The sequence below is a fragment of the Bos taurus genome, chromosome 27 (assembly GCF_002263795.3).
Source record: "Bos taurus isolate L1 Dominette 01449 registration number 42190680 breed Hereford chromosome 27, ARS-UCD2.0, whole genome shotgun sequence".
Lineage (NCBI taxonomy): Eukaryota > Metazoa > Chordata > Mammalia > Artiodactyla > Bovidae > Bos > Bos taurus.
Genome location: NC_037354.1, coordinates 31,020,781 through 31,046,850, shown reverse-complemented (window position 1 = coordinate 31,046,850; position 26,070 = coordinate 31,020,781). Strand labels below are relative to the sequence as shown.

General features: G+C 40.8%; 1 protein-coding gene and 1 non-coding gene across 2 annotated transcripts in view; one reads left to right on the top strand and one right to left on the bottom strand.

Moving 5' to 3' along the window:
* Nucleotides 1–26,070, bottom strand: part of UNC5D (unc-5 netrin receptor D) — a 637,872-nt gene that overhangs the window by 323,581 nt on the left and 288,221 nt on the right. The gene's annotated exons all lie outside the window — the stretch shown is intronic.
* Nucleotides 12,518–12,590, top strand: TRNAE-UUC (transfer RNA glutamic acid (anticodon UUC)). Its single transcript has one exon. It is a non-coding gene; the product is annotated as a tRNA-Glu (tRNA).

Below are 26,070 nucleotides of genomic sequence, written 5' to 3'. Positions count from 1 at the left end.
CTCTCAAAGCTGGTTTTCCTCTGTCTAGAACTTCCAATGCTGCATGCCACTCAGACTCTCAACTCTCAACTTTTAAATTGATTTGAAATTATTTTTTGAACACTTGATTTCATTTCTTTATTCCAGAGTAGCAGAACAGCTTCTGGCCATTCAATTGTACTAGGAATTTTTTTTTTTTTTTTTTTTGTCTTCTAAATTTTCCTCTAATTTTCTGACATCCTTATCCATCATTCCCAAGTAACTGGATCCTAAATAAGTTCATATAATCCCATCCTTATGCAGTCTAGAACAATGGCTCTTCTCTCTCAGCGCCTATGCAAGTATGGCTCAGGTGTTCCTCTATCTGCAGAGGGCACTTGATGGTGGAAACAGGTTGCTGAATGGGGAGGCAGAAGTTTTCTGTGAGGGAGGAAAAGCCATCACAGAACCACCATGACCGCAAGAGGGAGTAATAGAATTTACATGTCTGACTCCCACAGCAGACTTAACACATCGTCATATGAGAGGTGTTGTTCATCGGGACACATCTTAAACCATTCCCCAGGTGATTCTGATCCACACTAAAATCAGAGACTCTTTCAGAATGACACAATCAAAGGAGCCAGCAGAGCAGAGGATCTGATTGGCATCTAAGACTTTCATATGATACTTATGCCTGAGACAAACTGTCTTGCCTTTTCTTCCTTTGTTCTTTTTCACTCAACTCATTCCACTTCGGGATTTCTTCATCCATTCATAAGTCCTCAGCTCTACAGTTTTATACCAACTCTTATCTAATACTTCTTGGTATCCCCAAAGTGACTTGGAAACTAAGAGCTAGCTAGCATTGCTAGACCCCCTGTGATGGCAACGCCCAACCAAGGATATATATCAGCTCTTTTAACCACCCTTATAATGCTACCTTGGGCTTCCCTGGTGGCTCAGTGGTAAAGAATCTGCCTGCCAAAGTAGGAGATAGGTTTGATCTCTGAGTTGGGAAGATCCCCTGGAGAAAGAAATGGCAACCCACTCCAGTACTCTTGCCTGGAAATCCTGCAGATAGAGGAGCCTGGTGGGCTACAGCCCATGGGGTCACAAAAAGTCAGACATGACTTAGTGACTAAATAAGAATAACTTACTGCTAGTTTGCCATATAACAAAGGTACAAACAGAAAGATTATGTGTTGCCCAAGGTCCCATAGCTGATTATGGCTAACCCAGGATTTAACCTAGGTATCTGGGTCCAGAGTCAATGCCCTTTAACCAACAGTTAACGCCAGAAGTTAAACAGCTGTAACCCCAGAAGAAAGTGAGAATTTATCAATAATCATTGCTTCCTTCCATCCAGAAAGTCCTGTGAACATGTGACACAAGCTCCTTCTGAACTTTACCTTATACCTCCCCCGATCTGGGAGACCCTCAGATCTTTGTTCTCTATCTGTGTCTCATTCATCCTTCAAGAATTAAAGCTAATTAAGATCAGCCGAACATAGCAAACGTTTCATGTGTCAAAAATCACAGGAGATAATATATTTCCTACTTTATGGTTTTGCTTCTTGAATTTAAATTATAAATGTTCCATGCTGATGAACACTCTGCCGGGCACACAGCTCGCATGCATGACAGGTAGCTATATTTAATGTTCTTTTCACTGTCCTTTTTCCTTAGATCTCAAGATAGCATTAGACAAGAAAGCATTTTTAATATACACTCTTCTGCAATGATGATTCAGAGGGAGGCACACCACGGGTGGGCGTGGGAATTAACATTCCAACTCCCTGCCTATTAAGAAAACTTCCAGCACAGCCTTTAAGCATTCTAATTAACAAAAACTTACGCTGCTCATTACTCTTAATTTCTCCATCAGAGAATGCAGCTCTAACAGAGAGTGAAATACACCAATTCTTGAGCAGAGATCAAATTCTACCTCTGATATCTGCCGGCTCTGATCTTGGGCAGGTCACTTCACCAAAGGGCAGATTCTGAGGCCAGTTCTAGCTCTGTTTGAGTCCTGGCTTTGCCATGTCATTCATCTGTGTGAATTTGGGCACTGCTGCAGATCACCTGAGTACTACAAGCTAGGTCACTTCAGTTGTGTGACTCTTGGTGACCCTATGCACTGCAGCTCACCAGGCTCTTCTGTGATGGGATTCTCCAGGCAAGAATACTAGAGTGGGTTGCCATGCCCTCCTCCAGGGGATCTTCCCCACCCAGGGATGGCACCTGGGTCTTCTGATTCTCCTGCATTGCAGGCAGGTTCTTTACCACTAGTACCATCTGGAAGGATGTACTGAAAATGCAGGTTCTGTTGAAGTCCTTCTGGGGAAAATCATGGCATTTTCTCTACCTACGAATTCCAAAGTAATACTGATGCTCATGGCCTACAGATCCACTTTGAGAAAGAGGTTAAGCAGTTTCCTAATCTGTTAAAGAAAAAAAAAAAAAAAAACCATGAAGGGAGGAGAGTTTGGGAGAGAATGGCTATGTGTATATGTATGGCTGAATCCCTTCACTGTTCACCTGAAACTATCACAAAAATGTTTGTTAATCGGCTATAATCCAATACAAAATTAAAAGTTTAATTTAAAAAAAATGAAAATATAGGTATCTACATTATAGAGTGCAGGAGACCCAGGTTCAATCCTTGGGGTTGGGAAAATCCCCTAGAGAAGATAATAGCAGCCCACTACAGTATTCTTGTCTGGTGAATTCCATAGACAGTGAAGTCTGATGGGCTACAGTCCAAAGCGTTGCAAAGAGTTGAACATGACTGAGTGACTAACACTTTCATTTTTTTCAAAGCCGACCCTTGAACAGTAGGGGTTTAAACTGCGAGGGTCCACTTACATGCAGATATTTTTCAATGGTAGATAATACTACCAATCTACGGTCATTTGAATCTGCAGGTGCCAATGGCCTACCGTGTTATATGCAGATTTTTGACCATGCGCTGAGTGGACTCCCCTACCCCTCACATTGTGTGAAGGTTAACCATATATGTATAAGAAGACTAGTTATCACGTATGAGGAGCACTGAAGCTCAGGGGATTTTCGCTTTCATCCAGCCCTGAAAAGTGTTCCTGCTCACGTGCACATGTAACAATTCTGCTTAGATCTGAACAGGACAAGGTCTCTGTACTTCAACAAAGAACTGTGGAGACTTCCCTGGTGGTCCAGAGGGCCTCCCAAGTGGCTCAGTGGTAAAGAATCTACCTGTCAATGGAGGAGTCAATCCCTGGGTCTGCAAGATCCCCTGGAGAAGGAAATGGCAACCCACTCCAGTATTCTTGCCTGGGAAATCCCATGGACAGAGGAGCCTGGTGGGCTACAGTCCATGGGGTTGAAAGAGAGTTACACATGACTTAGCGACCGAGCATGCACACTGGCTGTCCAGGGATGAGGACTCCATGCTCCCACTTCAGGGGCACGGGTTCAATCCCTGGATAGCGAACTAAGATCCCACATGCAGTGCAGTGAGGCTAAAAAATAAAAAGAATAAAAATGACTTTGGCTTGTAGGAATGGTAAGTTTATGGGCCGTCCTTATCTCCAAGTTCAACCCCACTCTGAGACTCTATTTAAGTAGTTCTTTATGTGCCTCAGGTAAGCTAGGCCATGATATCTTTACCTCTGTGTGGCTCTGGAGAAATTGAGAGAGGGAACTTCCCATAAAACATTTATAATTGGCTATGGGAGATCAATGCATTTATATCTACCAATGAGGATTAATATACTCATAAAACACCAGTAGTAGCTGTCTCTCACCAGCTGAGAAGAAAGCATTATTCCACTGCAGTTTCTTTTGTATTTAAACCCATATTTTATCTATGTATATATTTACGAAACAGTCAGACTTAGAATATGAGTTATCACAGATCATCATGTCTCCCATACTTATTTAATGCTGACGTTAAGAAAGGAAATAACATTCAATAAGCATGAATCAGTCCCTCAAACACAAGGTTTTTCTTTGTTAAGACATCAAATAAAGCACAAGATGCTATTTGCTCATAGGTAAAATACCAGGAAGTCTATAAAGCTCAGGAGAATAGTCTATGTTCATGAAATACACTCTACTGATGGGAAGAATGGGGGTAATTTAACCCAAATGATTTAATTCTGAATTAGGAGAGAGGTGACTTTAAACGTTTCTTTTCACCTTCTTTTTTGTCTTCCATCTGCCCTTGCACAGAAACTTCAAAAATCAAGACAGATGCTGTGAAGCTTTGGTTCTGGGTAACTTGAGAGGTTCCCTCCTAAAATGAGTTCGTTTTTCTCTCCCACACCACACTCGGTTGCCTCTACCTGGGGTTCAGGCCATTGTGATCTGCCTTTGAGAGCTCTCCTCTTCTTAAGATCCCTTGGACAGACACTTAACAAAAGCAGCCATCAGCACAAAAGCAACGTCTCGGGGCCAGGCAGGCTGCAGGCTAGCCAGGGAGGGTACTTTTGCTTTTAGTCTACATCAGACAGCGCCCAGAAGCGATGAAGTCCTTAGCATTTATTCTTGACAGTAAGCCCCTCTACATAGATGGACTTATTTTGCCTGCCTTGGGCAATCACATTTTGTGATCCCTGTAAACTTTTCCATAGAGCACTTACTTTCGTGTCAGACTGCCTGGCTGCTTCCAGCCATCAGACATCACTTTTATTGAGCATCTACCATATAGCAGTGATCTTAGACCCTAAGAAGAGGAAATCTGTCATTGCTTCTACCTTTTTACCTTCTATTTGCCATGAAGTGATGGAACTGAATACCATGATCTTAGGTTTGTTTTTTTAGTATTGAGTTTTAAGCCAGCTTTTTCACTCTCTGTGGACAGTGACTGCAGCCATGAAATTAGCAGACGATGGCTTCTTGGAAGAAAAGCTATGACAAACCTAGACAGCGTATTAAAAAGCAAAGACATCACTTTGCTGACCAAGGTCCATATAGTAAAGGCTACGGTCTTTTCCAGTAGTCATGTACGGGTGTGCGAGTTGGACCGTAAAGAAGGCAGAGCACCAAAGAATTGATGCTTTCAAACTGTGGTGCTGGAGAAGACTCTTGAGAGCCCCTTGGACTGCAAGGTGATCAAACCAGTCAATCCAAAAGGAAATCAACCCTGAATACTCTTTGGAAGGACTGATGCTGAAACTCCAATGCTTTGTCCACCAGATGTGAACAGCTAACTCACTGGAAAAGACACTGATGCTGGGAAAGATTGAAAGCAGAAGAAGAGGGTGACAGAGGATGAGATGGTTGGATGGCACCACCGAGTCAATGGACATAACTTGGGCAAACTCCAGGAGATTGTGAGGGACAGGGAGGCCTGGTGTGCTGCAGTCTATGGTGTGGCAAATAATCGGACACAACTCAGTGACTGATCAGTAACCACCAAGTAGCAGGTAATGTGCTAAGCACCAGTGCACAAATGAGACACGCCCCTGATATCAAGCTCATGGTAAAGCACCCAGAGCAGCCTAGAATGCCTAGAGAAATCTTTCTCTCTACTGCTCTGGTCCTACTACCTACTTTATAACAGTTGTATGAGCCCGTATTACAGAGTTCTGGTTCTATTTTTATCTATTTTTAAAAGGTCACATTTACCCATCTTCACTCCCCAGCAGACATATCTGGTCAATTTCAACATGATTTGGTCCAATCGTTTAATTTTCACATGCATGCATTCAATCAATCACCCATCCTTTATTGAGCAGCCATGGTATATGCATATGGGTTGTTTTATTTTGTTTTGTTTTTTGCTAAGCATGAGGATACCAAGACCTCAAGATGCTCTTAGCCTAGTAGGCAAGTTGGAAACATTCAGTGAGTTGATTTGATGAGTCTAGTGATGGGAAGTTCAGGAAAGAGATATCACACATGGCTTCACAGAAGAGGAAACAGTTAAGTTCATGTATACATAGCTGGACTAGAAATATAAGGGGCTTAATAAAAGCATCTCACAAATTACAAGCCTAACATAAGTCAACGAGAGATAAAAACAAGTATCTCTGAAAACTAATATTAGAATACATAGCTTAATGCCATCAAAACATGCAATCAATTAGAGTCATTCCTTGGGATCTGCGGGCATCCTAGGTGGTGCCAGTAGTAAAGAACCTGTCTGCCAATGCAGGAGACGTAAGAGAAATGGATTTGATCCATGGGTTGAGAAGATCCTTTGGAGGAGGGCATGCCAACCCATTCTAGTATTCTTGTTTGGAGAATCCCATAAAGAGAGGAGCCTGGCAGACTATGATCCATAGGGTCACAAAGAGTTGGACATGACTGAAGAAACTCAGCACGCATGCATTCTTGCAATCTGTGGGGCACAGATTCCTGGACCCACTATGAACACCAAAATTTGGAGATGCTCAAGTGCCAGAGTCATCCCTCTGTATTTGCAGGATCCATACCCATGGATTCAACCAACCGGATTTACAATGAAAAGGGAAGTACTAACTTGTGTCTCTTGTTTAATGTCATCTTGGGTTTGAGTGGGGCAAGACAGTATTTACACACCTTCCCAATTTGATATTTTCACTTGCACAGATTCAGTTAGAATATCAGATGTTCTGGATTTCCAGCATGGACATTTATGAAACATGGGGTCGGGGCAGGAGGATGAGAAAATGAGATGTTTGTGTTGCTATGATTTGCATTTTTTTTTTTCAAAATCCTGCAATATTTCCACTAATGAGTCATAGCTGAGAAGCAATATAGGGTATTAACTGTTACATATTAATAATGCCCTGCTGCTTGGGAACGAGAGCAGGCCTTCGACATGCTGTTTATAAACGGCTCCTTCGCTCCTGTAGCTTCTGCTTGCTCCCATTTCTCCCTCCAAGCTACTCATCTCAAAAGCTTTTCAATGTGAAGACCAAAAATTTCAAGGGAGATGAAATGGGCTTCTGAAAAATTGCTTCCTCTGGCTAAATGACGCCAGAACAGATACAATTAAAATATATTTACAACAATGGTTTAAAAGTCTTCACCCCAGAGAACAGACAGGTTTTCCCAACCACTAAGCTCACCGAGGTCACTGAATCACGTGTGGTTTGTTTAGTGGGGAGATTTGTCATTTTGGTCAGTTAAGTTATGATAAATCGAAGAGACAAGCTTACATGAGGGTGAATTAAGGGAGAGCAAGGCTAATACCCAGTTTTAACAAAGGATAACAAAAACCAAGATTCCTTCCCAGTTCAATGATAGATGTAAGGCAGGTGCTTATCAGGCCTCTGGTCTGAACTCTATGCTAATATGCGGACTTGCAAGTGGCGGGAAGACAGTATTGAAGGAAATGGAATCCTGCCTTCCTCATAATTGGACCTGCGGTGTGTGGGTTGGAGAAACATTTCATTTACCGAAGCTATCGGTCTGAACCAATCCCCAAGCTCTTCCTTCAACTTGATTTGTAGATCAATTGTCATGATTAAAGTAAAGGGATTTGAAGGAACCAAATGCTGATTCAAACAACTGAGGTGCTTACGGCGGTGTTATTCACATCCTGCTTTAGACTAAGCTGGTTGAGTTCCTATTTCCCAGCAAGAAGTCTCAAAAAAATTGATGAATGCTTGGAAGCTAGTGTGTGTGGAGGTGGGGGCGGCGGGTGGAGCAGAATTTATCCAGGGAAAGAGAACAGGGATGAAAGCAAAGAGAATACATAGGGAAAGTTCATAAAAGCTGAAATTTTGCCAACTAAATTACAAAAACAAAGAAACAGCTACAACAAAAGGAAACCTATTCCCATTTTGTAGTTAAACATCCACCTCTCTGATGATTTGGGTTAACACCCCATACCCCCTTTCCCACCCAGGGAATTTGCATGAGAGGAGGGTTGATGTATATTTTGCTCCTTGTGGTCACCACTGTATCTTGAGCACCCAGACTGGTACCTGAATGTAAATAATTGGTCAAAGAGTAGATTCTCTGAAGAGTAATAGTCAAATCAACAACTTTTGGTTGTTGTCATGTGTGATTCACACACTTTCTAAAATGACTGTGGGTTTCAAGCTAATAAAGCTAGGTTTGTGGATCCTCTGTATACACTCAACCATGGCTTTAGGTCACAAATAATGACTAAATCCAGCCAATCACCTTAAAGTAAACAGTTCAGCTGCAGTAACACAGATGTGCCAACAGAGCTGAAACACGAGTCCTAAAGTCAAACATCAATCTGCCCCCATCTCTCTCCATCTTCTTCCTGCAAGGGTGCGTCTGATCCAATTCCTCCTGCTTTTCCAGGATGCTCACCTATCATGTTTCCTTTTCTTTTCTATAACATATAGCTTTTCAGTTTTCCTGTACTGATGCTTCTGGTCAATATTTAGCTGTGATTAAATCTCTATCATGTTAGTCAAAACAGTATACAGATCTACAGTCCACTACATTTCTCCTCCTTCACAAAAGAGTGACCTGCATTCATTATTCCTCGCAACTCAATCTTCAACCTACATAATCTACATTCAACCAACACAGATCCCACCAACATCACCAATGATTTTCACAATGATAGCGCCAAGGAACATTTTCAATCTCTGCTTAATTGACAAATTTATATCATTTGACACATTTAACAACTCCCTTCTCCTTGAAATGTTATTTTGTTTTTGTCTGTCCTTAATTTCAAGGGATATTTCTTCTTGCTGCTACTGCTGCTAAGTCGCTTCAGTCGTGTCCGACCCCATAGACGGCAGCCCACCAGACTCCGCGGTCCCTGGGGTTCTCCAGGCAAGAACACTGGAGTGGGTTGCCATTTCCTTCTCCAATGCAGGAAAGTGAAAAGTGAAAGTGACGTCGCTCAGTCGTGTCCGACTCCTCGAGACCCCATGGACTGCAGCCCACCAGGCTCCTCCGTCCATGGGATTTTCCAGGCAAGAGTACTGGAGTGGGGTGCCATTGCCTTCTCCAAATTCGTCCCTGGATTGATTATGAAAAGGTTGGAATACCTCGAGGTCCTGTCCAAGTCATATTTTTCCTTGTGTGTTTTTTATCCATGCTCAGAGCTTTAATTACAAAAAAGGCACCTGACACTTGACATGTCCAAAACCTAACTCATCCTCTCTTCCTCCTCACTGCCAACCCCGCCTCTTCTCTGGTGCTGCCCTAAGAGAAAGGTCCGACCAGGTTTCTAATTGCATAGGTAAGCTACAAGCTGGATGCACCTCAAACAGTTTGGTGAGTGACAGAAGCCAGACAAAAAGAACACAGATTGTATGATTCCATTTTTACAAAATGCCCACAAAAGGCAAATCTATACAGATAAGCTGTTGCCTAGGGCCAGAGATAGGGATGACGAGTGACTATAAATGGGCATGAAGTTTCTTTTTACGGTGATGGAAGTATTTTAGAATCAGGCTGTGACGTTGGCAGTCCAACTCTAAAAACAGACTAAACTTTGAGTTGTATGCTTAAAAATGGATCAATTTTCTGACATGTAATTTGTATCTCCATAAAACAGTTTTTTAAACTTATATAGGTAGGAATTATGTTTGACTTCCCTTCCTTTTCTCTCTCACCTCCATTTTCAACCTATTCCACCCGTCAGACTACTAAAATATCTCTCAATACATTCATGTCTGACTATAGTGCTCTAATCTAAATAAGCATCGTCTTTCCCCCGACTACTGCAACAGACTTTTCCACCAGTGTCTCCCTTTAGTTCTGACACCCACATCAAACTGTTCTTCACACTTTGGCAAGAAAGATCTTTTCTGTTTAGAAATCCCTTATGGACTTCCAAAGTCCTTAGACAAAGATCATGTGCCTTGAATGATCTGAAAGACCCAGTGAGACTGGCCCTCTGAACCCTCTCCAGCCTTTCACGCCAGTCTTTCCCTCCCTCCATCCTCCTGGGTCAGCTACATGCTTCTATCTGCTATGGTTTTCCACCCCTCCTTCATCTGCTCCATTCTAACTCCGCCTCTGGGTAGCAATCGAAGAATCAGCTTGAGGGGAATTAACCATTGGCTACTGGAAAATCCCATGGATGGAGGAGCCTGGCAGGCTACAATCCATGGGGTCACAAAGAGTCAGACACAACTGAGCAACTTCACTCACTGCCCTTATAGAACTATACTTCCTGCCTTCGGAAAACTAATTCCACATTACTCAGCCATAAAAAAGAATGAAATAATGCCATCTGCAGCAACCTGGATAAGCCTAGAGACTACGATACTAAGTAAGTCAGAAAGAAAAAGACAAATAAATGGTATCACTTATATGTGCAATTTAAAAAATGATACAAATAAACTTACTTACAAAACAGAAATAGACTCACAGACATAGGAAAGAAACTTATGGTTACCAAAGGGATAGGAAGGGATAAACTAGGAGTCTGCGATTAGCATATACACACTACTTTATATAAAATAAATAAGAACCTGCTGTATAGCACAGGGAACTCAATACTCTATAAGGATCTATATGGGAAAAGAATCTGAAAACAACATGTATGTATGTATGTATAACTGAATCACTTTGCAATATACCTGAAACTAATACTAAACTTGAAATCAACTATATTTCAACATAAAATACATTTAGAAATTATAAAACAAAAAGAAAACCAATTCCATTTTGTAATTAAACATCCACAGTTGTGATGATTTGGGTTAATATCTGCCCTGTTTTCTACTTGTGGAATTTGCTTGAGAGCAGGGATTACACGTTTTTGCCCATGCGGTCATCACTGTAACTTTAGCACCTAGACTGGTACCCGAATGTAAATAATTGGTCAAAGAATAGCTTCTGATAGTAATAGCTAATATCAACTTTATTAATAAGAAATCCCTTTCTTGATGAGACAAAGAGAAGATGGCCACCATTACTTTTGGCATTTCAATTGACATGTTCATACACACATCATCCTTAACACACCTGTGAAATAATCTAGTTTCCTGATCTCCACTGAACCCAGGTAAATGGAGGACTGAAATGAACAAGCTAGGTCCCAAAGGCCTAGAGAGGAACAGCCAGATGGAGATATGGCCAAGTGCCATCTCCCTAAATATCAGGCAGAAATTACTTTCAAGCTTGTCTCTAAATCAAGACTTTTCTCCTACTTAATAGAATGAGCCTCCACCAGCCAAATAGAAATGTTCACACTCCTCCAAATTCTGCGAGGAAAAAAATGTTTTGACATCCTTTCCTTATCTCTACATACACTGACTTCTCCAGGAGCTTCTGTCTGACAGCACCTGCCGCATGGCCCGAGTCCTCAGCCAGTCTCTTTCCTGTGATTAAAAATGAGCTCCCAACCATCACTTGGCAATAAGGTGAGCTTTCAGGCATCTAGTCCCAATTCAGTCCCTCTTTTTATGCCCTGGTCACAACTCTGAGCCTCACTGGGCCCATTCCTTGAATACCACTCCCTAATATAAAACCAGGAGACCAGACAGAGAAACATATGAAATGCTCTTTCCAAGAGAGAGGAAAAGCACCAAAACTATGTTCTAAGATTCTTTTGTCCGAAACTTTAAGAAGAAAATTGCTGAAAAGTATAATGAAAGCAGGACAATGGAAAGTCCCTTTATTAAAAAATATATGTCAAAGATGCAGAACCAAGATCACAAAAATTTAACCGACAACTTTGATGCTGGAGATGGGGACAAAATTCTGATCTGTCAGAATTATCCTGGACAAGTACATCTGAATAAAATATTCCAGACCCTTGACACAACTTACATGAGGCTCACACTTTAAAAATTAGAATTCTTCCAGTGTGTACCAATGGTTGGAATAGGAAATAGTGAATGGAGAATATCTTTTTTTTTTTTATCATGGTCACTATCTGTAATTCTTAGCAAATCAATTCTTTCCAGAGATGACAGATTTTCTCGCTGAAAAATAAACATAATAATACTTGGCTCTCTCATAGGATTTTCTGAAGAGTAACCAACATATTACAGTATAAGTAAATCTTCTAGGAGTTTAGGAAAAATATCATACTTAGACATTAGGTAAACACATCTAGCATGTCAAAAAATTATAATGCAAAGTGTTGTTGGAGTATAACAGCATGTTTAATACATCATATCATTTTCTTTAGAAACATACTGAACTCAAGTCTTCAGTTGTTCTGAAGAGATGCTTTATCGTTAGAAACTGCATAATTTTAGATGTAACTTTATAATACTAAATACAAATACCATAGAGAATGTAGTTTGTATATTTCTTTAGAGTTCAGGGGCACTAAAGGGGTCCTTCAACTAAGGGGGCACTTCACATTTAGAACAGACAGACAAGGAAAGTGAGAAGGTAATTTTGAGAACTAGACTCTTGGCATCCATTTTATGAAATGGATCCACCTACAAGTAATAAATTACTTAAATCATCTTTCAATGTATTCAAATGTTAGTTATTAAAAAACAAAATAACTAAAATCAAGCTAATTTCTCAATATTTTCATGGATGTTCCTTTTGCTTAAGAAAAAATTCACTATCAATTTCAGTAACTTTTTTCTTGGTATAGTCTAGAAAAACCAGAAAGGCAAGTCTCTTATTCATAGAAATATTGTAGAAAGCTTATTAATTAAAGAAAGAAAATGCAGGGAATTCCCTGGCAGTCCAGTGGTTAAGACTCTACACTTTCACTGTCGAGGTCCCAGGTTCAATCCATGGTCAGGGAATTAAGATCCCACAAACCACACAGTGTGGCCAAAAAGAAATACCTTAAACTAAAAAAAAAAGTCTGCTTCAAACCACCCTTCTAAAGAATACTACAAACCAAACTTAATGTAACTGAATATTCTCTTTAGTGCTGTTCAGTCGCTCAGTCACGTCCAACTCTTTGTGACCCCATGGACTGTAGCCTGCTGGGCTCCTCTGTCCATGGGATTTCCCAGGCAAGAGTACTGGAGTGGGTTACCATTGCTTTCTCTGAAAAAATATCTAAATCTCAGTATTAATTTCTTTCCTATTAATAACACCAAAAACTCTTTTTGTTTTAATGCCATTTATGGGATTGGAATTTTGTTGGCTTGTCTTCTTGTGTTTTTTGATTCAAACAACCTACAGATACCGTGAAATTATTTGTCAACTGGGAACGTAAGGAAATTCTAGTGAGTTTTAAAGCATTTGGCTTCTAGAGCCACTGTGACACAACATTTCATAATACACACAACCCAACATTATGTAACATACACAACCTAGACATGCCCCTTCAGTGAAATGGATGACATAACAGGATTCCTGTTTTCAAGACTCGGAACATATGCTTAACCACCAAGTGAACCATTATTTTGTGTGTGTGTGTGTATGTGTGTGTTTTGGTTTTTGGTCACAGGCTTTGCTGAAGCAAAACTTAATTGTTAGTGAAATTAAAGTGGAGATCAGAGGAAATTTTCAGTGTCGTCATGGACATGACAGCGTCTGCAACCCTAAGTTCTTAACCACTGACATGAGTTTTCTCTTGATTAAGGATGAAAATGATAACAGTCCCTTTATCACCCTCCTTTTGGACCCCAATAAAGTTATTTCTTCTAATTTACATCTTCTCATAGTTAAGAGATGAGCATTAAGAAGCTCTGAAGCAGAAGAGTAGCAAAACAATGTTTCATTTGACCTAAACTTGAAGCTCATTCTTTAACAAAGGCAAGGAAGTTTAGACTTATATTGAGACTCTAGAAAGAAGGCAAAAAAGAAGAATGCAGCATTCAGGAAATACGGAAAATAAAGAAAATTACCTAACAAAATATTTGTGATTATCTAATTATTGTTTACCAAATACTTGCTTCATGCAATGCCGTCCACGACAAGGAAGTTGTAGGCATCCTGTCCCTTACATGGTTACAAGAGTGATAAGGGAAATGGGTTTTTAAAAGAGGAAGGGAAGGAACAAAAGATCTGATTAATAAGCATTCCCACAAAAGCTACTGATAGTTATATACTTATATACAGTTAGTGTCTGCAAATAAAGGTTTGAGAGTAGAATAAATAAGAAAAAGAAATGTAAATACTAGAAACATATGCTAGGCTGAGCGGAGGGAAGAAATCAAGCCAAAGGATACATATGTCACAAAGTAACTTTATGTAAGTTGCTCCCCTTAAGTCTTAATCACAGCAATAAGACCACTGCTGCTGCTAAGTCGCTTCAGTCGTGTCCGACTCTGTGCGACCCCAGAGACAGCAGCCCACCAGGCTCCCCCGTCCCTGGGATTCTTCAGGCAAGAACACTGGAATGGGTTGCCATTTCCCACTAGGCCTCATTTAACCTCCTTATTTTTTTGCTTTATGGGATATACACAATGCCTTGCCTAACCTGTTGATCCTTTCCTGTATTAGGAGGAGTAAAAATGAAGAATTAAGTAGTTAAAGAATGACTGCCTCTCTACCCTCAGTTTCCGCCTAGTTAATTTATCCAGGCAAGACAGTGTCCAAAGAAAGATGAGAAGCCGGCAATCTGCACACAGTGGGAAAATAACAAAGAAACTGACCTCCTACCTTAATCATCAACTGAGCTCATTTTCCCTTTAAAAATTATCATGGCTGAGCAGAATTTTCAGAGTTGGTCTCTGGACAAGGGTCCACCTTCTCCCCAGGTTGCTGACTTTTCTGAATAAAGCATCTTTCCTTACTACCAACATTTGCCTCTCAATTACTGGCTTTTGACCCTGAGTTCTGTAACAATTTTATTAAGCCCCAAATACCACAGCGTGAGGGTGGAAAACAGGAATAACTGAGTTGTGGAACTCCTCTTCTAGGAAAATAGTTCCTTAAGTGCTGTCTTTTTCTAGGAGTAAATTTGGGTATGTTGTGTTACTAGCGACCAAAGATGATAATGTTGGAGTTCCTTATTTTATAGAAATAAACATATAAAACATCTAGTTTTTAAAAATTAAAATGGAAGAACATGGTGATGGAATGATCTAGAGTTGAGGTATCTTTAAATAATGAATCTCTTGTTTATGGCAAGTAAAACAATTTATCAACCATGAGCCCATTGTTTAAAGTCAAGTCTGTCATATTAATGTTCTTAATAGTATCTCCCTAATTCAGTTCATGTTTATTTTGAAAAATTACACATGTTAAATAAATGATCATACCTTCTCAAAACAGAGCATCTATGTTTCACTTCCACAAAGGCTTCAAACATCATAAAGAGACACTTTTTGGAAAGATGTCCTTGTTTGATGATACTTATTATAAAAATACTTTACCTAAAGTTCACTCAGCAGCCTTATCTGAATGAAACAAGCAAATGGAAAGCACGGATAACCTTATAACTAATACTAATGCTATAAAATTTATGCACTAAAAATTTATCATCTTGGCCTACATGTGCTTACTTTACGAACTGTAGTCAATTATTTAAGCACACAGGGATTTAAAAAAAGAATCAAGTAAGGAATGGCGGAAAGGAATGCTATAGGTAAGTGAATGGAAAGGAAAAGAAACAGCTGAAAATAGTTTAAAATTTTTGTTTAAAAAAATGTGATAAAACTATTCCTAAGAACTCAGGGTATAGAGAGCCACATGAAGCCATTTAATGAAATGACAAGCAGTGCCAAACCTTTTAATATCTTCTGAACATCCGCTTCACTTTCAGAGACCAGTAGAATATTGTTCATAATGAAACCCCAAATCACCCACGACATCTAAGGCAGGGCGACTCTCTAACACACCAAGCTAAGGATTCATATAATGTGCTTTAAAGATATTTCTATCAAAGATTACCCCGTGTTTCAGTTTTGGTACAAAGAAAGCTTTGGTTATCTACATATTTCTCTTCCATAAGCCTCTAAAACCCTTAATAAGGCAAACAAATACCAACCACATTTATATACTCCTGTTTCTGATGGCCGCCCAAAGAAAGAAAATAAAATTGCTAAATAAAACAAAAAATTCTGGTTATAGTAACAACCAACTCACAATTTTAAGAAAACATATTATAATATGCTATAATATCCTTATAATGGATCCTTTCCCCTAGGGTTATATTTAAGTGAAGTCAACGTATGTGTGAATAGTGATGTCTCTCTTTTAAATGGGCAGTATTTACTATTGTAAAAATGCAAAGATGATCTTCAACAACAACGACAAACATACAAATAAAATCAAAGCTGGATATAAGTTTGCTGTTATTTAGTCAGTAAGTCTTACACAACTCTGTGACTCTATGAACTGTGGCCTGCCAGGCTCCTCTGTCCATGGGATTTCCCAGGCAAGAACACTGGGAATGGGTTGCCATTTCCTTCTCTGGGGAATCTTGTCGATTCAGGGATCGAAGCCGGGTCTCCCACGTTGCAGGCAGATTGCTTTACCAGTGATCCACCTGGGAAGCCCCGGATGTGATTTCAAGTGAGCATAAATCTTTCATGCACACACCTCAGATGATACCTCATGATTCCAGAGTAGATGGAATACCCTGGATCACAACGTTCAACTTTTGCAGTAACTCAAAGCATCATGTTTGTCGAAGCAGATGACAGATACAACTGAGTCTAGTAAGTGAACAGTCCAGAAAAATAGAATTGGAAAGTTTCTAATGAGTTTCCCAGGGCTGCCATAACAAAATACCAGACTCATAACAAGGTATCAACAGGTTTGCTTTCTCCTGAGACCTCGCTCCTTGGCTTGTACATGCCCACCTTCTCACTATTTCATTCCATGGTCTTTTCTCTGTGCTGCTCATCCCTCGTGTCTGTTGTCCATCAAACTTCCTGTTCTTATTAGGTCATCATTCATATAGGATCCGGGCCTATTCTAACGGCTTTATTTTAACTTAACCTTCTGGCTCAGGAGGTAAATAATCTGCCTGCAATGTGGGAGACCTGGGTTGGATCCCTGGGTCAGTCACATCCCCTGGAGGAGGAAATGGCAACCCACTCCAGTGTTCTTGCCTGGAGAATCCCATGGACAGAAGAGCCTGGTGGCCACACTCCATGGGGTTGCCAAGAGTTGGACATTACTGAGCAACTAATACTTTCTAAAGGTCCTGTCTCCAATTATAGTTACATTCTGAGGTACTGAGAACAGAACACTCTGCCCTCCAAACTTCATGTTTTCATGTGTAAAATAAATTCATGCCCGTCCTAACAGCTCCCCAAGTTTTAAACCATATCAGCATCATGTTTAAGTGTCTAATCTCATCTAAGGGCTTCCCTGATAGTTTTTCAGTTGGTAAAGAATCCACCAGCAGTGCAGGAGACCCCGGTTCAATTCCTGAGTCAGGAAGATCTGCTGAAGAAGGGAGAGGCTACCCACGCCACTCCAGTATTCTTGGGCTTCCGTTGTGGCTCAGCTGGTAAAGAATCCGCCTGCAATGCGGGAGACCTGGGTTGGGAAGATCCCCTGGAGAAGGGAAAGGCTACCCACTCCAGTATTCTGCTCTGGAGAATTCCATGGACTGTATAGAATTCCATGGACTGTATGCAAAGAGTTAGACACAACTGAATGACTTTCACTTTCACTTTCTCATCTAAATCAAATGCGGGAACAACTCAACAATCTCATAATTCATCATGAGATAAAATTCCTTACAGATATGAACCTTTGAAACCAGACACATTATCTCTAGGGTAAGGGAGTTAGAGAAGGTGAGGTTTGGAAAAAGGAGACCAGCAATTTACAGGAACAGATCACCTTTAATGAGGCCAGGAGGGACAGCAGTCAGATTCGTGAGTTGCTGCACTAACCCAAGGAAAGAGTAAGCATATATAGGCATATATGCGGAAATCTACTGTCTTAAGGGGGCCTGTTCTTCTCCAAGGTTGTTCAGAGTAGTGATTTCTTAAACGGCTGGGATAAGGAATTCTGGAGATGAGCCAGAGGCCGGACCAGCTGGGAGCTGGGCATAATCAACCTTAATGTCCATTTTTTTTTTCTCCTTCCGGTAAGAGAGTTCTTTGTTTTGCATAGAATGGTGGGGAGGACCTGGAGGGGAGTTTTAACTCCAGGCTATTTTGAGCCAGGTAACTTTCCGGTTTGATGCTTTTAGGTCTAGGTCCAAACAGCGTGGTGGTCCCACCTTCCAGGTGCACTGGGTTGGCAGTGTTGATCTCCGGAAACATAGGAGGTAGCCCTGCCTTCTGAAATCAAGGAGGAAACAGCCTGACTCCTTGGGCCTGTGCTCACAGTGGCAGAAGCACCTCTGCCAATCTCTGAATCACCTTTGGGGTCATCTATCTTTCCCATTTCTTGAAGGACAAGACATGGCCACAGCTAGACACCTGTATTGTTCACTCTCTGAAGGCTCAGAAATCTGTCTTCCTTTATTCTATCCCAGATCTGTCCCCCCAGTTGCCCAGGTGCAACCTCATTTCTATTTCTGTCTTCTGCCAACACCTTAACTGGATCCATGAGTCACACTGTAACCTCTTTATCAAATGACTACTCAGCTACCCCCTTGCTGTTATCTCCAGAAAATGTGTTCTCATTTTTTTTTTTTTTCCAACATGGATACACTGAGAGTTTTACAAGTATCCAAGTCCTGGTTTCTTTTTGCTCACCAATCCTTTACTTTCTCTATGGCATTTTATCCTAAATCGGGGAGAAACCAAGTCATGCCTTCAATGCTGTGATTAGAAATGTCCTCAAGTAATTTCCAACATCACTTACAAATTCTACCTTCCACAAAATGCTGGGACACCACTCAAGCGAAGTTCTTTGCATTTTTATAACCAGGACTGCCTTTCCTCCCATAGCATGCACCTCATTTCTGAGTCCTGACTCATGAAAGTGACGAATCACTTGAGTCATCCTTTTCTCTGATGTTCTTATTTCTACCAACAGTCTCTCCAAAGCAGTCTAGGCTTCTTCTATGTTAATATGTACTTCAAAAGCTCTTCCAGCCTCAACCGATCACCCAGTTCCAAAGACACTTCCACATCCCTAGGCACTTAGTATAGAATAACCCTACTCCCCAGGATCAAAATCTATATCAATCAGGGTTCAGGAGAGAAACAGAATCAACAGGATATACATCTGTTCTCTGGTAGTTTTCCCAGATCTGCAAGGATGAACAGCGAACTGAAAACCCAGGGATAGACTGCAATTGGGGTTCAAAAGCAGTTTGCTGGCAGAAATCATTCTTGCTCAGAGGAGGTTAGTGGGTTTTTTTTTCTATGAAGACCTTCAACTTATTGAATGAGGTCCACCTACTTTATGGAGGATAATCTTCTTTACTAAAAGTTATTAATTTAAATGTTAATCTCATTAAACAAACAAAAACAACTTCACAGAAACACTCGGAATTACGTTCAATTAAACATCTGGGCACCATGGTCTAAGTCATGTTACCACAAAATCATCCATGACACCAAGCATCATTTCAATTTTGTAAGGCATATGTGTCAGGTAGAGTGTTGTGATCCATAATGAAATGAGCAGTAACGAAAAGGTTCCAAAGACTGATATCCTCTACCTTCAAAGAGTAACTGGACTAAAATTTCTCAGGAACTGAGCCTAATAAAACCACCCACTGAATCCTAGAGTTAAGATAATATGGCCTGGGTATCTATCATTATTTTCTGCAAGCATCTTGGCTGGCATTAAGACTCATAAAGACTAACATTAAGATTCAGTTCTACGACTCAGAGAAGTTCCCTTCACTTCGTTCAGCCTGCATTTCCTTAACTGTTCAAACGGTGCACGGAAAGGTAAGACTTCTTCTATCACTACAATGCTAACACTCAGAGTGGTGGTGGTTTAGTCGCTAAGTCGTGTCCGACTCTTGGGACCCCATGGACTGTAGCCTGCCAGGTTTCTCTGTCCATAGGATTCTGCAGGCAAGAACAGTGAAGTAGATTACCATTTCCTTCTCCGGGGGTATAACCAACTCAGGAATCAAACCCTGGTCTCCTGCATTGTAGGCAGAATTTTTTTTTTTTTTTTAACCAACTGAGCTACGAGTGAAGCCTAACACTCAGGGTAGCCTCTTCAAATATCTCGGGGAACTTTCCTGAGCTACATATTGGAATGGCAGGATACTTTCATACAGATGATAATGATACTAAATTCACTGAAGTAGGTACTCATTTCACCTTTTTTTTTTTTAAACAGACATTATTCAATTACATATCTTTTCCTGATCTCTTGGTGACAAAACACAGGTATTCTGACTTACCACTGGTTTTGATTTCATGGAACAAACCAGTCAATGATGATGATTAGAACAAAACCAAGTGAATAATCATTTGTTGGACCTCAACTTGGGTTCTTTTTGGATTCTAACCCTTGTAAGTTTCCCTTGGAGTAGGAAAGGTCAAAGATCATTCTCACATTTACCAGAAGGAGAAGCTCAGAGTGAGGTTTCTGATGTCTCCCCAGGTCTCATTCTGACTCAGCATCAGCACCAGGATGGAGCTGCTTCTGGCTCCCTGTCCCCACTCGGCACACTTGGGTGCGTGTTTGGGGGATGAATCCCATGAGACAGCAGGCACTGAATGAATCACTACAGGAGACGGAATTCAGTCTTACATATGCATAACAGGAATTAGAACGTGCCCCCTCATAGAGCTCAGCAAATGCCTTTTCTCTCTGTTCATGCTAATTAGGAAATTACTGAAAATATTTCCCATATTTAAAACTGCACCTCTCCTCATTGATATGCTACTCTCTCCTTATATGGCAACACAGCTATGAATCAAAGATGAATAATAATCCATCACTGTCAAAGGTAAATTACTGCCTAGAAAAAAAAAAAAAGCAACACGACATTTAAAGCATTAAGAAAGAGTCAGCTAGCCCCCTGAGCCATCTCCAAGCTGCACGAAGTCTTGGATGAAATCAGCACCAGGGTGACGCCAGAGCTGGGGACCGGTCATGTGCAGCTTATACCTAAGACATCAGTGCCAACAATGGGGACCATGGTGAACAACCATCATTTGAGCATCTCCCCTGTGTCTACCATGGTTTGACATATAATATTTCATCTGACTCTTGGAACAACTCTTAAATTCTGATTATCACCACTTTATAGATGAGAAAACCAAACTATAGCAAAATCAAGACTGTACTCAGGTACTCCTTGCTAGGAAAAGGGGGAACCAAGATTGAAAAGCATAGTTTGAATTCAAAGCCTTTCTTTTCAATGCATGTACTGTGCATGTTACTTAGGAGATTAGAGCTATTTGGGTGGGTGGTACCACAAAAACCAGAAGGGTGAGTGGGTCGACATACTGGCCATTAATACAGGATCTAAAATATAAAATTACTTAAAGCTTTCTATGCATCAGGTTATACCACCACATAATGGAGTAATAATTGCTTGGCTTACGTTACAGAAATTAAGTGAGATACTTTTCACATCAAGTTAGTGTGTAATCCACAGTAAGAATATGAGAAACCAGATGGTTTCTCAACTCTCTAAATTTTGAAAATATTAATATATTTAAGAGGAATATATTCTAGTCAATCTGTCATTTCTCAAAAGGCTACCCTGAAGGTATTCTAGAAACAGATATTGCCTCAGTCCTAGGGATACAGGGGAACTATTATTGGTTATGATCATTAGTACCAGAATGAACTTTAAGGCAAAAGACAGAGTATCAGTCTTTATTATGTCACTGCCCTCCCACCTACTGTTTTATGTGCATTTAGCTTTTCAGGGTTTGTCTGATGAATCTATGGATTTTTCTTGCTGTATCAAAGAGCGATCAAGAATGAAACAATGAAATTATATGAAGTATTATGTGGTGACTTAAGAGTACTGAGATCATACCATCTTTGCTTCAGTAAAAACAAAACAATTTAAGAGAGGAGGCTCTTTAAGGCAAATACATTTATGAGTGTTGTTAAAATATTGAGAATTAGAGTCTGACTACCTAGTTTATAACCCAGTTTTGCTAGCTATATCAACATTGACTGAATTGTCAACAGTACTCAAAAGGTTGTTTTAAGTATTAAGCAAGGGATGCAAAGTGCTTAGCATCCTGGTAGGCACATAATATATACCTGATACATTTTAGCTCTTCTTCCTGTAACGCTAAAGTGTTAGTTGCTCAGTCTTTTCTGACTCTTTGTGACCCCCTGGTCTGTAGCCCAACAGGCTCCTCTGTGCAATTTTCCAGGCCAAGAATACTGGAGTGGGTTGCCATTTCCTTCTCCAGGGGCTCTTCCTGACCCAGGGATCAAACCCAGGTCTCCTAGCACTGCAGGCAGAGTCTTTACCGTCTGAGCCACGAGTGACACCTGTGATCCTAAACTCCATGTCAGTTAAGTCAAGGAGAACCTTTAAGATCTCTAGAATGATACTAGCCCAATTCATACCTTTACCAGCACCATACATCATGAAACAGACTATGGTCCCAAATGGGGCACATGCATCCAGATAAGAAACTGTACTAGGATTCTGCTATAGAGTCACTGGCAGAGAACAGAACTGCCCTGCCTTCTCATGGGAGGTACTGTTAAATTCATTCTTCTCTCTGGCTCCACCTGCAGACAAGAGCACTGAAAAGTATTAATAAGCATTTATTTTATTGGGAAAGCAATAATTAAAACTGACTTGATCCTGGATTTCATGAATTATACACACACACACACATTGTATTTTGTGACTAAGACCAAAATTGCATAAAGCACAAATAATTAGTTTGTGATGAATAGTGTGAAGAAAACTAGACAGAGAGATGCAAAGCCTGTAAAGACTGCTGGGAGGACCTATTTTGAATAGGATGGTCAAGACTGCCTCTCTGAATAGATGATCTTTCAACTGAGATCTGAAAGAGAAGGAGACTGTTGTACCCAGTGGAGGGAAGAAAATTTGAAGCAGAGGAAATGGCACTGGTCCTAAGACTGGATAGAGAGAGAGGTAAAGCGTTTTCAAAGCAACAAAAAACTAGAACGCTACATACAGAAGAAGAGTGACTCAAGAAGAGGCCGTATTAGTACCTTAAAGTCCCTTGGACTGCACCATCCAACCAGTCCATCCTAAAGGAAATCAGTCCTGAATATTCATTGGAAGGACTGATGAAGCTGAAGCTCCAATACTTTGGCCACCTGATGTGAAGAGCTGACTCATTGGAAAAGACCCTGATGCTGAGAAAGACTGAGGGCAGGAGAAGGGGATGACAGAGGATGAGATGATTGGATGGCATCACTGATTCAACGGACATGAGTTTGAGCAAACTCTTGGAGATGCTGAAGGACATGGAAGCCTGGCATGCTGCAGTCTGTGGGGTCACAAAGACTCAGATACAACTTAGCAACTGAAAAACAACAAGGAGCTAAATCATGCAGGCAGTTGAGAGGCAGGGTATTCCTTTCACTGTAAAGTCAAGAGAAGTCATCACAGAAGAATGACCCAACCCCACTGGTCTTTTAAGCAGACCACTTTTCTATTGGGTGACGAATGACCATCAGTGGTGTGCAGGTGAGAAGAGCAAACCAAGAAGCTGCTTCAATGACGGGAAGGAATAGATGGCGCCCAGCCTAGGAAATCAGTGACAAGGATGAAAAAGGCAACAGAAACATATTTTAGTGCATAACTGATAAAGCTTACTGATAGACTGGGGTAGAGTGAAGAAAAGAGAAAATGTGGGTAACTGGAGACTCTGGCTTTAAGAGCTGGTCAGGCTGCCCCAGTGGAAGCCCAGGCAGTGAGTTGTAGCAGCATCAAGTTTTAGCTCAATGGGAAGGTTTGACAAGAGCTGAGCAGTTCCATGGGGTTGCAGGGTTTTTCCTTTATTTTTTTCCCCTTCCTTTCCTCTTAACAGGCTTTTGACAAGGAGCTTGACACTGATGTCTTGGTGATTGAATATAAATATGCTTAATTCATTACAGGCAGAGATAAAGGAACCCAGCTTCCCCTTAAGGGTCATTATCTAGATAAGATTATATTGTAAATTGAAGCCAGGTCTCTGGAGGCAGCGATCGATTGGCTGGTTCACAAGCCCCTCCCCGCCTCCCAGCATTAGGATGCAGCACAAGTTCCCTGCCTAGAATCCAACTCCAGCTGCCCTGTGTTAACCAGACTCTGAGCCTCTGGTGTCAGAAAACTAGAGTAAGTGATTGCCTAAAGACAAAATTAATTACAATGTTTTTATCTGTTCCTGAGACTCATCCTAGGCTAATGTATTGATTTAACCACCGCTCCTCTGAATGGTGCTTATGAATCAATATCTCCTAGGATCCATGGAGGTTGAAAGTAGGCTAAAAAATAAAATAAAATAGAGCAAAAAAAAAAAAAACTCTATATTTTTCTTTGTGCCAATTTACTCATTACAATCAACAGAGGGATAAACATTCTTGGGTCACGCTGTTAGTAGGGAGTTCAACACCGAAGAAGAACCATATTGCTGTTAAGAGGTAGAAGTAAACCAATTAACACGCTCTAGTTCTTGGATCAGTTTCCACCTTTCAAGCCAAAGTTTGTCAACAAATCCCCCCTCTGGAGTGACCCAATCCGATCTGTGCTTCAGGAAAACTAGCCTGCTAGTGACCTCTGAGACAGGCAGACAGACACACACACACATCTCCTGCTGATGACTGGGGATGTATAAAGACTGAATATCTTGATCTGTTTATGGCAGGTAAACTTAGCAGGTAAAGAAATGCTCCTAATTTGGCAACCTTCAGAGCATTAGTGGTTTGGAGGTGAGATGTCTTTCTGAACTTAGGATAGGTCTTTTGGAACCTAATTATTTCACAGTGCTTAGAGGAGATCTGTATCGTCCTGTGCTGTCAAATCACGAATCAGATTTTAAGGCCTGTCCACCAAGATCGAAGACTCCAGATGAGCAGCCTCTCTTTCTTAATTCTTGTAGGATTGGTGGCAGCCTTAAAAAAACTGGATCTCTTGGTCACTTTCTAAATCATTCATTTTTAAACGAAAATTTTATCTGTGGTCTCTAAGGCATTGGCAACCCACTCCAGTACTCTTGCCTGGAAAATCCCATGGGTGGAGGAGCCTGGTAGGCTGCAGTCCATTGGGTCGCTATGAGTCAGACACGACTGAGAGACTTCACTTTCACTTTTCACTTTCACGCATTGGAGAAGGAAATGGCAACCCACTCCAGTGTTCTTGCCAGGGACGGGGGAACCTGGTGGGCTGCCGTCTATGGGGTCACACAGAATTGGACACGACTGAAGTGACTTAGCAGCAGCAACTTTCCTAAGGTTAATTTCTCTTTCATTAACCAACACATAGCACTGAATTTGCACAAAGTAGATAAATCCTGGTGAATTAATAGATTCTTCCTCAGGCCTCATTTAGACAACTATTTTCAAGTCTAAGGTACATACTTTAAGATAATTTTAAGCATGCCCAGAACTCGTAAACTAGAAAGATTGTTATACTAGCAGCATACAAGTCAGCAGTTTCATCTAGGAATGAGATGGCAATGTGGCAGTGTTCTTTATGGAGTTGAAAGTTACATTTTAGAGAAATTAGATTTATTCTGGAACTTCAAAAGGCAAACTTCCAGGGAAAATAAGTGTGGAAAGCAATGAAATATATTATTAATTCAAGTTGAGGAAGAATATGCTCATAATCTGAATTATCTAAAAAGTCATCATCTCGCTTGGGAAGAAGTACAGATTCCTTTCGGAGGTGTATTATTCAAACTGTAGCTCAAAGATCCTTGCCACCTGAGATGCTAGAGAGAAGATGCCTTGAACTAATGCTGCTTCCTCCTAAAATGCCAGGACTCAGTTATCTTTTAGTCTATAGTTAAAAGATGCATTTTGGATTATTTTAGACACAGTGACATATATAAAGCATACTCTAACCATTTAATCTGGCATATGGACAGGATATATTTGACGGGATGAAGACAAAAAGCATGGAATTAAGTTTGAAATCATACATGTTTTAACTAGGATGCTAAAAGCGAGGAATTGCTATTGCTAAGTCACTTCAGTCGTGTCCGACTCTGTGTGACCCCATAGACGGCAGCCCACCAGGCTTCCCTGTCCCTGAGATTTTCCAGGCAAGAACACTGGAGTGGGTTGCCATTTCCTTCTCCAATGCATGAAAGTGAAAAGTGAAAGTGACGTCGCTCAGTCATGTCCGACCCTCAGTGATCCCATGAACTGCAGCCTTCCAGGCTCCTCCTTCCGTGGGATTTTCCAGGCAAGAGTACTGGAGTGGGGTGCCATTGCCTTCTCCTGGGGGAAATAAAAGATTTGAGGGACAGGGAAGGAATCTAATCCACCTATTCTTGTGAT